This window comes from Esox lucius, chromosome 15 (assembly GCF_011004845.1).
Source record: "Esox lucius isolate fEsoLuc1 chromosome 15, fEsoLuc1.pri, whole genome shotgun sequence".
NCBI lineage: Eukaryota > Metazoa > Chordata > Actinopteri > Esociformes > Esocidae > Esox > Esox lucius.
Window position 1 is genome coordinate 17,797,649 of NC_047583.1, and position 12,256 is coordinate 17,809,904.

The following is a 12,256-nucleotide window of genomic DNA, read 5'->3' on the forward strand; positions in this document are numbered from 1 at the left end:
AGGGGCATACCTGACTCGCGCGAGGTGGCTACAGTATTTCACTGTTTGCTTGAGAGACAGATGTTAATTTCCGCCCAAGAGTGCTGGTAATCAACTAAATGTCTACATGCAGAATCCATGCAAAGATTAAAAAAAGCAAGTTTGACAATATTTGCAACCGAGACAAATGAAAAAACATCAAGGGTAGTGTGATGGAAATTCCATGTATCGACACTCTTAAAGGAGTAAGAAACAGTAGCCTACTGTCCACTCGTGTCAAAGTGCTCTGGTTCCCCGATGGATTATATTCGGTCCAACCTACATAACCACAAATTGATGCACCCGCGCGTCCAACTCAGTGTGGCTCGAGCCCCTGTAAAGTCTAAAGAAGACGTGCAAGGCAGATATAGCTTATGCTATAGACCCTAGAAATATACAGTAGCTTCTACCTATTTATCTGTCCGAATAAATATCGAACGTGATATCCAGTGACATAGATTTAGGTTGAGAGTTTAGCTTTCTCGAGTTTCGTTGCAAACGCTCACCATGTAGACGTTAGAACAAGGGTAGGAGCAAGAACGGGGCGAGGGTATGGGCGGAACTTATGAGCTATAAGAGACGGCATAACTTCGCATATCCCAATTAGCTCAGAAATGTACACCCTAAGATGTTGCTAAATTACTAATCAAATTAGTTTGTTTCTATGACGTCTGTGCACAACACACGATGCGAAATGCCAGATCTGTGTTTCAAGTGTGGTGAAGACGTTAGTAAACAGCCGTACCAACCACTGAGTACTGATATCATGGGTATTTCAAGAGTAGGGAACCTCCTCCAGTGATTTCTTTAAACTTTTTCGGTTGAAAACAGATATCCTAGTGCCTTGCATAGTTCAGTCCACTGACAATGTCATATTACTGAAGAAAAAACTTTAGTGACTATTTAATATATTTTTCTAAACACTAACACTCAAAATCAATTATTATATGGTGTCATTGGTTTTATGTTGGGAAATCTTTTTGTTTGAATATATATTCAAGTCCAACACATAATATGTGCCTACCACTTTCGCACACAGTGTCAGAATGATTTTGGTCCATTCTTCTGAGTAATGTAGATGGTTCACGTGCGTCAAAAGGCAAATTAATCTTCTTCACAATATCTAAGGACTTAATAAATAAATAAAACCGTGCTGATGTTAACAACCAGTGTCAGGTGTCAGGGTCATTGTGTCAGTTTTACTCTGTGACTAGTTAACTCTCTGTCTTCATTTCCAGTTGTACCATATATTGCATTTTTTTTTTTATTATCATGATATTTATTTTCTGCATTATGAAGGTATATTTTCAAATCACTGAACATATTCATAAAAAATAATTAAAATACACGTTAATGTTTTTTCCCAATACAGTCTAATTTTAGAAGAAAAAAATATTGTCCAAAAGTGTGTCATTAAGTTGTTTTCCTATATCTGAGAATTATTACATTATACCAAGGTATATACAAGGTAACACTCATCACAGAGGTCCTTGATGAAAACCTGATCCAGAGTACATTTGATTCAGGCAAAGAGTCATCTTTCAACACAACAACAACCCAAAGCACAATGCCTAGACAAAGCTGGAGTGGCTTCAAGACAAATCTGTGAATTTCCTTGAATACCCTGCAAAAGCATGGACTTGATTCCCATTGAACATCTGTGGGTTGACGTTACACTCCCCTTCCAATCTCACCTAGCATGAGAGGATCTACAAAGGAAAATAGGGTAATTTGGTCTCCTCAGACCACATCAATTCTTTCCTCATGCTCTTAGGGTCCTTCAGACGGCATTGTAATACAATATTTCACTTAGGAGTGGATTCAATCTGGTCACTCTCCCATATAGCCTTGATTGATGGGGTGCTACAGAAATGTCTGTCCTTATGGCAGGTTCTAACATCCCTGCAAAGAAATACTGAAGCTCTGTTAGAGTGGCCTTTGGGTGCTTGGTCACCTCCCTGACCAAGGCCCTTCTGTTCCAACAGCCAGCTCTAGGATGAGTCTTGGAGCCAAATGTATTCCATTTCACAATGATGGAGGCCACAGTTCTCCTGGGAAATTTTAATACTTAATAATTTTTTTATAACCTTTCCTAGATCTATGCTTCACCACAATTCTCTACAGAGGTCTACAGATATTCTTTGCTCTGACACACTGTGAAGTGTAGGTCCTTATGTAGGCATGGGGCATAAAATGTCACGTCAAGATCACCCAATTTAATTTACCACAGGTTGTTTCCAATCAAGTTCTAGAGACATCAGGAGTATGATCAGAGGACATAGGATGCATCTGAGCTCAATTTGGAGTGTCATAGCAAAAGGTTGGAATACTTTATATACACGTTTGTTTTGGGTCACTTAGAAATGTCCTTGTTTTCCATGAAAACATATATGAAATGAGTTTGAATAGGCAATAGCAAAATGAATAACAAAATAGTGATTGACAAAGTTAGAAATAATGATTTTTAATTGAAATAACAAATGTGTCCTTCAAACTTTGCTGCCGGGATGTAACTGCTGCAAATAATTCTCCATTTGCAGCAGTTACATCCCTGCAGACTTTTGGCATTCTACTTGTCAATTTGTTGATCCAATCTTAAAAGATTCCACCCCATGGTTCCTGAAGCACCCACAATTTGGACTGGCTTGATGGGCACTTTTTACATATCAAACGGCTCTCACAACAGCTCAATAGGGTTGAGATGCGTTGACTGTGCTGGCCATTCAGTTATAGACAGAATACCAGCTGACTGGCTCTTCCCTAAATAGTTCTTGCATAGTTTGGACCTGTGCTTTCAGTCATTGTCCTCTTAAAGTATGAAATTGTCTCCAATTAAGCACCGTCCATAGGGTATGGCATGGTGTTGCATCTTAATCTTGCCCAGTGTGCTATGGCTTTTTCTTTGTGACTCTAGAAGGCCAGCATCCCGAGTCGCCTCTTCACTGTTGACCTTGAGGCTGGTGTTTTGTGGGTTCTATTTTATGAAGCTGTGTCACAATCTGTGTCACAAACTAGACACTCAAATGTATTTGTCCTCTTGCTCAGTTGTGCACTGGGGCCTCCCACTCCTCTTTCTATTCTGGTTATGGATTGTTTGCTCTGTTCTATGAAGGGAATAGTACACAGTGATGTTCAAGATAATCAAAGTGATGTACAAGATAATCACAGTGATGACAAGATCATTTTCTTGGCAATGTCTCGCATGGACTAGCATTCATTTCTCAGAACAAGAATAGACTGATGAGTTTCAGAATGTTTTTTTTTGTTTCTGGCCATTTTGAGCCTGTAATTGAACCCACTATTACTGATACTCCAGATACTCAACTAGTCTTAAGAAGGCAAGTTTTATTGTTTCTTTAATCAGCACAGGAGTTTTCACCTGTGTTAACATAATTGCAAAAGGGTTTTCTTGTGACAACTGCGACCTCTGCTGGTTCACCTCCCCCTGCTGCGGGCGGGCTCCAGCGGTCGACGTCACCGGCCTTCTGACACCACCGTCTCATCATTCATTTCACCTGTGTCCCGTTTAGTGCACCTGTTCCTCATCATCGCTATCACCCCCGGTATATATGTTCCCTCTGCTCCCCCTGTCTTTGTGTGTGATTGTCTCCAGTCTGTAAGGAGCTGTACGACGCTTCGTCACATCTATATATATTTATATATTTCTATATTGTATATTTCGTAAGGACGCCATTAAAAGATCCTTCCACCACGCCTTCTCCTGCTCCTCCTTGTTCACCAAAACCCTGAAGCCGTGACATTTCTAATGATCAATTAGCCATTTAAATTGATTAACTTGGATTAGCAGACCCAGCGTGCCATTGGAACACAGAAGTCATGGTTGCTGATTATAGGCCTATGTACATGTACAGTATATGGATATTACACAATAAATCAGCAATTTCCAGTTACAATAGCCATTAACAACAATGTCTACACTATATTTCGGATCAATTTCTGTATTTTAATGAACACAAAATTTACTTTTCATTCACAACATAGGACATTTCTGACTTTTGGATGGCAGTGTATTAGATTATTTTTATTTTTTATGTTAAGGCGCAATCCTGTCATCAACCCATTAAAAACATCAAGCTCCTTCAAAAACACACTGTTCTAAAAAAGTGACCTCACTTTTTTTTCTAAATGTGATGTCAACTTGAATCACACAGAACACCACCAATCATAATCACAATTAAAATCAAAATGGCGTTCAGGTGTGCAGAAGGTTATTTTGAGAGCACTGCTCCCAGAGTAAATGTACCCTAAACCCACTAATAAGTCTCTGATATAATTTTTGTCCAGTCTTGCTTACATAACTCAGCCAATTGAATAAGGTTTGAGGCCAGTCTGGCATGTACCATCCACTTCAGGTCCTACCACTGCATCTTGAATGGATTAAGATCAGGGCTTTGACTTGGACAATTTTATTGAGCCATTCATTTGTAGATTTGTTGGAATGCTTTGCGCCGTTGTCTGGAAGACAGATTTTTGGCCCAACTTTTGCTCTTTGACTGATGGCCTGACATTCTGTTAAAAAATTGCCTTGTGTACCTTAGGATTCATGGTTCACTTTATGATGTGCTGTGAACCAGGTCCAGGGGAGGAAAAGCAGCCCCAGAACATGGAATTCCCACAAACATATTGGTGGTAGGCCATGTTGGGTTTTTAGCCAACATTGTGGTTTTGATTACGACAAAAAAGAAACATTTTGGACTCATTTGTCCAGAGAATGGACTTACAGAAACTCTCAGATTTGTCCAGGTGAGCTCTGGTAAAGTTAAAACTGGCAGTTTGGTTCTTTTTTTTAAATCAGAGTCTTCTTTCTAGCAACCTTCCCATTAATGCCATATTGATTCAGTGTTCTTCTTAATGCTGAAGCATGCACAGTTACCTGAGATGCAGCAAGGAAGGTCAGCAAATCTCCAAATGTTACGTTTGGGTAGATATCCCCATATGTTTATTTGCCTCACAACAGACTGACAGAGCTCAAATCTTTTTCAGATGCTTTTATTCCCTTCCCCAGACTAATGTGCATTCACTAAACTCTTGATGTCCTCTGAAATCCCTTTTCCTCTCGGAATGGTGAGTTTTGCATTCAGGTTTCCTGTCTATTCATCAAAGTCCCTCCCAAATTCTTTCCTAGAGATCTTACAGTAGATTGGTTAATTTGGTACATAATTGGTTCCCCATCTGATTCTAATTACCTGCATGCTTTCACCAATACAAATTTTGTTTAAATAATTTTTATCACTAATTCCTTTCACATTTAGTTTTTCTACTACATGCATGTTTTCCTCCAAACCAATACATTGAATTGGTAGATACAGGTGGAAAAGAGGTAGAAGAGTGGTAAAACTGCATTAAGGTGGAAGAGAGATACAAGAGCATTAAACTTCATTCAAAGTCAGTCTATTAAAATTAGTAATTATTGTGTTTTGTTACCTTGTTTTGTTACAATCTGAAAATATGTGACTGATTAATAAGCATGTTTGTGCCAAACCATGCCAGTGCCAATGTTTTTTGTTCAAAACAGTGCCTTGTAATTGTATATACTAGTCTGAAAAGACATTGTGTTAAGAGAACTTTGTTCCATGATGCCACATATCAAGTTTCTTGAAAATTGGTCATTTGGTATGAAAGAAGTATTTTTTTTTAAACAATAGCGTAAAATCAGTCATACTGACATAATAATACAAATATTGTATTCATTACAAGAGACAGGTTTCATGATCTTAGGGAGAAACCTTGCGAAGTTAGCACTTTCATTTGCCACTATGTAAACAGTGCCACCATGTGGCCATTGGGTGTACTGTTTTAAAGTCTGGATCTCTATGGAAACAGATCATTCACCCAAGTTTCATGAAAGTGGGCCAGTCGTGTCTAAGCTATCACACAGTATGTTCAAGATGATGGACAGATTTACAAGGCGCTGCCCAATTTCAGCTTAGGTACAGAGGTCAAAAGGAGAAAAAACTTTGGTTGACTTGTTATTACATTTAGTAGTGACTTCAATAATTAATAAAATCATCAAGACAATATTTGAAATACATTTGACAGCCTTCAATAGTTTCAAGACATTAAAAAGCCATTTAAAAAGCCAAATCAATTATCAAATCAAACTACATTAAATTAAATCGGTGTAATTTCCATTCTGTTTTTTTTAACACAACAGGCACATGAAGATAAGTTATGAATAGCTGTATACAGAATTTCATTGAGGAATATTAAGCAAACCTGCTATGCCATCTCATGGAGAAGTTTGGAAGGAGAAATATTATATATAATTATTAAAACTGGGAAATATAGTTTTGATGTTTGTTGCAAAAGTACATTGCCTAATTTAATTAAAACTAATGTAAAAAAATAAATAAATAAGAATTAACATTAAATTTTATCTATCCCAAATATGAACAATTTGTTTTCTAGTTTGGTATGCAGAACAGAAGGAAAACAGTGAAAGTATGTTGGTGTCTTTCTTCAGGATTGATAAGAAAAATCAAATCAAGAAAAAAGGAATGGTAGGTTGCCTTTTCCAGCTGCCCAAACAAGTCCAAATTAATCAAAGATGAAACAAATTACATCACATATTTTACTAGTGAATTAAGGTACTTAACAGACCAAGGTAACAAATAACACGCAGATAATTTGAAAATGTAGAGATTCACAAGAATATGAAACCATTCTCATTTTCAATGATAAACAATGGCATTCAATTGCAAGATGACAAGACAACACACTTGAAATAAAAACTTTATAAAAGGAAATGTAAAATAAACATCAAATTAAAGTACATGTAGTACATGTAAAAAAAATTGTGATATATAAATATTTTTATATATTTTTTTGCAATTGCTAACAAACATTTACCTATACTTAATATACTCTAAACTGTAATCACAGTAACACACCTACATCACACATTTAACCAAATTTATCACATTCTGTTCATTAAATACTAACTTATGTTTGTGTCCATATACTATTCCATATATATAAAAAAATCCCTCATTGCCCCTCATATTCCATACATATATACAATGAGGGATTATTTTTCTATCCCCTACTGATTTTGTACGTTTGACCACTGACAAAGAAATTATCAGTCTATAATTTTTATGGTAGGTTTATTTGAACAGTGAGAGACAGAATAACAACAAAAAAATCCAGAAAAACGCATGTCAAAAATGTTATAAATTGATTTGCATTTTAATAAGTGAAATAAGTATTTGATCCCCTCTCAATCAGAAAGATTTATTTTATACAGGTATCAAGTTGAGATTAGGAGCACACTCTTAAAGGGAGTGCTCCTAATCTCAGTTTGTTACCTGTATAAAAGACATCTGTCCACAGAAGCAATCAATCAATCAGATTCCAAACTCTCCACCATGGCCAAGACCAAAGAGCTGTCCAAGGATGTCAGGGACAAGATTGTAGACCTACGCAAGGCTTGAATGGGCTACATGACAATCGTCAAGCAGCTTGGTAAGAAGGTGACAACAGATTATATGCAAATGGGAGAAACACAAAAGAACTGTCAATCTCCCTTGGTCTGGGGCTCCATGCAAGATCTCACCTTGTGGAGTTGCAATGATCATGAGGAATCAGCCCAGAACTACACAGGAGGATCTTGTCAATGATCTCAAGGCAGCTGGGACCATAGTCACCAAGAAAACAATGGGTAACACACTATGCTGTGAAGGACTGAAATCCTGCAGCCCCCGCAAGGTCCCCCTGCTCAAGAAAGCCGGCGTGTCTGAAGTGATTCAGAGGAGAACTGGGTGAAAGTGTTGTGGTCAGATGAGACCAAAATGTAGCTCTTTGGCATCAACTCAGTTCGCCATGTTTGGAGGAGACCATCAAACATGGAGGAAACATTATGCTTTGGGGGTGTTTTTCTGCTAAGGGAACAGGACATCTTTACCGCATCAAAGGGACGATGGACGGGGCCATGTACCATTAAATCTTGAGTGAGAACCTTCTTCCTTCAGCCAGGGCTTTGAAAATGGCTTGTGGATGAATATTACAGCATGACAATGACCCAAAACACAAGGCCAAAGCAACAAAGAGTGGCAAGAAGAAACACGTTAAGGTCCTGGAGTGGCCTAGTCAGTCTCCAGACCTTAATCCCAAGGAAAATCTGTGGAGGGAGCTGAAGGTTTGATCTGGAAAGAGGAGTGGGACAAAATCCCTTCTGAGATGTGTGCAAACCTGGTGGCCAACTACAAGAAACGTCTGACCTCTGTGATTGCCAACAAGAGTTTTGCCACCAAGTACTAAGTCATGTTTTGCAGAGAGGTCAAATACATATTTCACTCATTAAAATGCAAATCAATTCAATACATTTTTGACATGCGTTTTTCTGGATTGTTTGTTTTGTTGTTATTCTGTCTCTCACTGTTCAAATACAGTTTTTCTCAATCTATTTGGTAAATTTTTCCTAACTCAGGTAACTGCTTTTCAAAACATTTAACACAGTGTGCTGTACACTTTGTCCTAAACAGATAGTAAATTCTCCTTCATTTCATACAAATTACAAATCAAAAGCATAATTTTCTCAAAACACTGCACAAAATTCCCTAATGTTATCACAGCAGTTCATGCAGCCAACCAAATCTTCAATATATCAGGAAAAACATTTGCAGCTTTTTCATTGGTCTTCACAAAGATCACAAGCATTTTTGTATCATTTTCAAAACACAACAAACAAAACTCTGTGATTTGTAAAATAATCAGTTGCACACCTTATGTCCTCAATTAACACCAAATTGATATCTGATGAGTTAGTAATCCACTCAACACAGAAAAAGCCAATTTCCGAATTGTTCACACAGCTGTCTTAATTACAACAACTACAAAAGGGGAAAACAACAAAGAAAACGAATGAGGAGAAAAGACAATAAAAAGAAGAAGAATGAGCAGTGGAAAAGGAAGAGGTGTAAGAGTGAGAGGTGGTGGACAGGGTAGAGGGAGAAGAAGAGGAAAAGGAGATGGAGAAAGAGCAAGAAGAAGAGGAAATGGAGAAGGAGCAAGAAGAGCTGAAGATGTAGGAGAAGGAGCAAGAAGAGCTGAAGATGTAGGAGAAAGAGCAAGAAGAGCTGAGGATGTAGGAGCAAGAGCAAGAAGAGCTGAGGATGTAGGAGCAAGAGAAAGAAGAGCTGAGGATGTAGGAGCAAGAGAAATAAGTACTGAGGATACACAAGAAAGAGAATGAAGAGCTGAAGATGTAGGAGAAAGAGAAAGAAGAGCTGAGGATGTAGGACGAGGAGAAGATGGAGGAGTAGAGGGAGAAGAGATGGATAGATTGGAGGGCAATGGTATAGTGGAAAGGGAAAGAGTAGAAAATATAAGCGAGAGGAAGAGGAGGGCAAGGTGTAAGAGGAGGGCAAGGTTTAAGAGGAGGGCAAGGTGTAAGAGGAGGGAGGAGAGGTAGAAGGATAGGGTACACACGTGTTTCAAATGAAATCAGAGCCACACTAATTGACCATGTCATAAATCACGGTCTCTCACTGAGAGAAGCTGGGCAGAAAGTTCAGCTCGATATAAACAGATCCACAGTGGCTTCAATTATCCGTGCATTTCAGATGGAAAACCGGTAAGTAACTAAATCATTCTACTTCTACAATGAAAGTCCATGTAGTCTTGTTTGACATAGGTCTAGATTTCTACAGTAAATGTTCCTGCTTGTCCAAAAAAAATTCAGAATTGAAGTTAGAGAACATTCAGGTGGACAAACAAAACTTCTTTCAATTGAATAAGAGCATGCCATTGTTGACATGATGGTCCAGAACAACACCCTCCGCCTCAAAGAAATTCAGCAAAGAATAATACAGGACAATCAACTGTTCCACAATATCCACCAATGCAGTCTCTCCACAATTGATTGTGTTCTAAGGAGAAATGCAATACGAATGAAGCAAGTATACAAAGTGCCCTTCGAGAGGAACTCCGTTAGAGTGAAGGAGTTGCAGTGTGTTCAAGTATGTGCAACCCAATTAGTGCACTTTTACTGTCAACACAAAGATATATTTTTCCTGAATTTTTTGTATATGTCCATAAACTATTCCATGCTACTGTAAGTGAAAAGATTTAGGCATGTCTATGTATACTGCTGCTTCAAAGTGCTAACTCAAACTTCAGCAACAGTTTCACAGTAGTATTGACTGCAATCAATGCCATTACTGTAAAACACTAACTTACTGTATTTTACCTTGTGTTCTTTTTACTCTAGAGAATCTTGGAGTTGGATAGAAGTGCAACTCATCATAAGTACCTGTATATTGATGAAGCAGGCTTCAATCTTCACAAAAAAAAGAGAAGAGGGAGAAATGTGATTGGCCATCGTGCTAAAGTAATTGTCCCTGGACAACGAGGAGGCAACATCCCTCTCTGTGCCACAATTTCTACAACTGGTATTGTGGCACACAATGCTGTATTGGCACCATACAACACAGCAAGGCTCAACCTCCTAAATGAAATCCTCTTTCCGCAGGGTGATCAGGAGCAAATGGTGTGGAATTTTGTAGTTGTTTGGGACAATGTCCAATTCCACCATTCAGCACTAGTGCGAGAGTGGTTTGAGAATCACCCACATTTCAGGATTGTGTTCCTTCCACCACATTCTTCTTTCCTGAATCCAATTGAGGAATTCTTCTCCTCTTGGAGATGGAAAGTACATGATCGCAACCCTTACAACCAAGTAAGCCTTCTTCAAGTGATGGAAGAGGCCTGTGAAGATATTGGGGCACAAGCCTGTCAAGGATGGATACAGCATTCAAGGTGTTTTTTCTCGTAAAAGATATTTGCTGTGATATTGATGAAATTCTCTGGCAAGATGTAATTGAGAGGCATGATTAATTCATTAATTGATTCAATGAATGCAGTACATTTTTTGTTGCATTTTTTATTTACCTATGTACTTATTTGCATAATATTTTTTTTGTGGGGTGTCAACTCACTGTTATACACCTGAACTCCTCATTAAAGAACTTAATGAAAAACATGTGTTTTCATTTATTTCTTTGTGTATCTTCAGCTGAATTTGTTATCAAATCAACAGAGAACACACTTTTAGTTTTGATGTTAATATTGAATTTTAATAAATGCATTACTAGAATAAAATGCTGTGTTTCATTGTGCAGTGAATACTGTTTTGCCAAAATAAGAGTGTGTTAATTTTGCTGTGTTAACTGTTTTGAGAGCAGTTACCTGAGTTTGGGAAAATGTGCCATATCGATTGAGAAAAACTGTAAACCTACCATAAAAATGATAGACTGATAATTTCTTTGTCAGTGGGCAAACATACATAATCAGCAGAGGATCAAATACTTTGAAATACTTTTGATTCGGAAAAACTGTAATGTGAATACTTATTCAAGCTATGTATTTCTGTTTTTAATTTATTTTGTATTTATTACAAATATTTCCCAACATAGTGTTATAAAATAAAATATGTAACAGAACAAAACTTTACTTTATGTGATTCAGCAATGAGATAATTAGTCAAGGATGTGAAAATGTTTTCAATGCAACATAAAAAGTGTATACATTTTTGGGGCAACCATGCTCCTTGTTAAAAAAAACAATTTCAATATGAAATTATATCTATACTCTTGCACTTTTCAGCATCTGGTGTGACTCTAGTGTGTGTGACTTTGTGTAGTTGTCTGTGCAGTTGTGTGTGTGTGTGTGTTAGCCCTAGGCTGTACATATGAGTGTGTCTTTGTTCTATAAATATACAGTGGAACATGCAGGCAGGCAGTGTGTGGTGAATGCTTGCCTGTGGAACTCAGACTCTCCTCAGACATTAACACTAATCACAGTTGGCACTTTCTGTGGAAGAGGAGCTCAGGAAGACCCTGAAATATCTGTTACTGTGTTCTGTGTCTGCTCCCTCTCTCTCCCTCTTGCTCTGTCTTATCCTATCAGTCTTTCTCTCACTCTCTCTCCTTGCACCCCGTTCTCTCGCTCATCTTATCTTTCTCTCTCTCTCACACACACATGTCACAGTTTAGCTTGAACCACTCTTAGTTCAGCCAAACACAGGAATTTTTGTTAATAAAAAAAATAAAAAACATCCATTGGCAATGTGCTGGACACCTTTCTCCCCTCCTCCAGCAGACTGCACCATTCCACAGACTCAGTATAATAGCCTCCCTCAGGTAGGTTTCCCTCTCCACTGCTCCTCGAACCCACAGCCTGTAGGGCATGCGATGGTGACATTAATCTAATAGGGCAC

At 38.1% G+C, this 12,256-nt stretch overlaps 1 protein-coding gene across 4 annotated transcripts in view; it reads right to left on the bottom strand.

Moving 5' to 3' along the window:
• The window catches only part of gabra2a (gamma-aminobutyric acid type A receptor subunit alpha2a), a 120,329-nt gene that overhangs the window by 25,650 nt on the left and 82,423 nt on the right, over positions 1–12,256 (bottom strand). Inside the window, exons 1-2 of one of the 4 annotated variants that reach the window (XM_020054380.2) lie at positions 244–532; positions 11–102 (exon numbers count right to left, since the gene is read on the bottom strand). The exons of 1 other annotated variant lie outside the window; for it this stretch is intronic. The gene's annotated coding sequence lies outside the window, so the exon portion shown is untranslated. Of the gene's footprint in view, positions 1–10; positions 533–12,256 lie in introns of those variants that run through there. 2 more of the 4 variants (XM_020054381.2, XM_010892391.3) reach the window with 2 other exon arrangements.